The sequence below is a fragment of the Macrobrachium nipponense genome, chromosome 43 (assembly GCF_015104395.2).
Source record: "Macrobrachium nipponense isolate FS-2020 chromosome 43, ASM1510439v2, whole genome shotgun sequence".
Classification (NCBI taxonomy): Eukaryota; Metazoa; Arthropoda; class Malacostraca; order Decapoda; family Palaemonidae; genus Macrobrachium; species Macrobrachium nipponense.
Genome location: NC_061104.1, coordinates 28,512,890 through 28,515,054, shown reverse-complemented (window position 1 = coordinate 28,515,054; position 2,165 = coordinate 28,512,890).

Sequence of the window (2,165 nt, the reverse complement as noted above, 5' to 3'; positions counted from 1 at the left end):
AAAAAAAAACCATAGGGGGCGTTGGTTGCCTAAGAGATAACCCGAAAATTTTTTTATTATGGCAAAAATGATCTTTTAACAAAACGGCAACTGAAGCAAATAATAATAATAAAAAAAGATGGCTGTCCGTCCGTCAGTCAGGTCCCGTTTTGGCTGCTTGCTCCATTCTCATATGGTAGTTCAGGCACAGCTCAGATTCCAACGTGAAGTGAAAATGTTCCTTTTGATTTGTAGGTTTCGGTGTCCTTCGTGGTTGTGACGCCAATAATCTTTGGTTCATCACTCATTGTGATTCCCTAGTTAACAGTTTTACTGAGCATTGGGAACAACTTTACTGATAAGCAGTTTGAAAACATAGTATCGTATGAATTTCGTTCTTCTAATGTTATAGAAAGGAATGTTTCCTTCTGTTGTTCCGTGATTGTATTCCATTTTGGCATTAGTGATGTGAAGGCATTTTGTCCGATGTAACTTTTAAATTTCTAACCTTATTTTGAGGAGGAATTTTTATTTTATTTTATTCCCTAATGACTGTAATGTTTAAGAGAGTGTCATTGTGTATTGAGAAGGAATTCATTCCTCTGTAACTACATTTTCAAGATCCCGGTGAAAAGGAATTCAAAAGTTTATGATTTTTGTTTTTTATTGAAAAGTGTGAATAATTCCATCGTTTTAAGTATGGATAGTTATTGTTTATTTCTGCTTTCATTGAAATCCTTTGCAGAACATTGCGTTCCGTGACAGTACTTTAACTTTGAAAGTCCCGTCGTTTGTCCATTGCATTTATGAATCTGAACACTAAAGGCGGTATAAAACCACGTGCATCTTCCTCTTTAGGGAAGGTATTGGCTACTTTTTGTCAAGTTTGATGTCAGAAAATGTGCTGGTGGCGAAACATTCAGCCTTTAGCTCTATTTACGGAAGAGAGTACCGCAATAAATCTACGGTCGCTCACTGACATTTTTGTTTAAAAGACGGCAATTCACCTAGTACCTACGGAAACTAAGATGACGTGCTTGTACGCACTCATGCGCATTGGGCAACTGCTGAAAGACCGACACAAGATGATGCACTACTACCGTCGTTTATATTAAGTTTCCACATTCACAAACAAACATTTGGATAGGATTTTCACTGTCACTTGTCTGTGTTCTTTCTTCCCTTACTTGAAATTATATATATATATATATATAATATATATATAGATTATATATATATATATATATATATATATATATATATATATATATATATATTATATATATATAATGACTGGTAATTCTACACCGGGCGTGTGTTCTCCTTAGACTTTTGCGAAAAATCCTTTTATCTACACTTGCTTGGTACATTAAGGAACCCCTCTCCGTCTTTTATTTTATTTATTTATTTATTTTAGCCTACATAAACAAAATCACTTTTGAAAAAACTGAAGTTCCTGTATTTTATGACAACACTGTCATCGGATAGGGAAACAAAAGTACGAGCAGTAAGGTCGAATTTAATACGCCACATAGAACTGTTATCATTTATTAAATAATTATTAGAACTTTACAAAAAACTGTAGTTGAGGAAGACATCCAGCAGGATCGCCAATGGCCAGCTTGTGTTAGCATTCCAAGTGCTGCCTTAAAATCTACGGACTATCACATACAAGTTCATTCTTTGTTTACACGACTATTGTTACGCTAAACCTACTTTTGGAGGGACTGAGGTGACGACGTGCTTGTGCGTGTGCCCATGGCATCGGTCTGCCGCTACTCTAAGGGGCCAAAAAGGACCCGTCATTTGACCTTGCCTGTTTCTGAGAGCATTATTTACACAAGAGACAATATATTTAGTACTCCGATTCTAACCCTACAGTGAGAAGTGCGGAGAAGCGAGTGGGACTCGAGAAAATATTTGGGCGATGATGTAGCGTCGACTAAAGTACATGTGTTACCTTTGGTTAAATTACATATATTATATTACGTTCCCGTTACTAACTGATTCTTTTGCACCGTGTTGGTGATTTTGATGCAATACATAATTGCTGACTTATCAGTTCCTATATATATATATATATATATATATATATATATATATATATATATATATATATATATATATATATATATATATATATATGAGTCATATCACATTACTGTGATTCTTATACATACATCGAG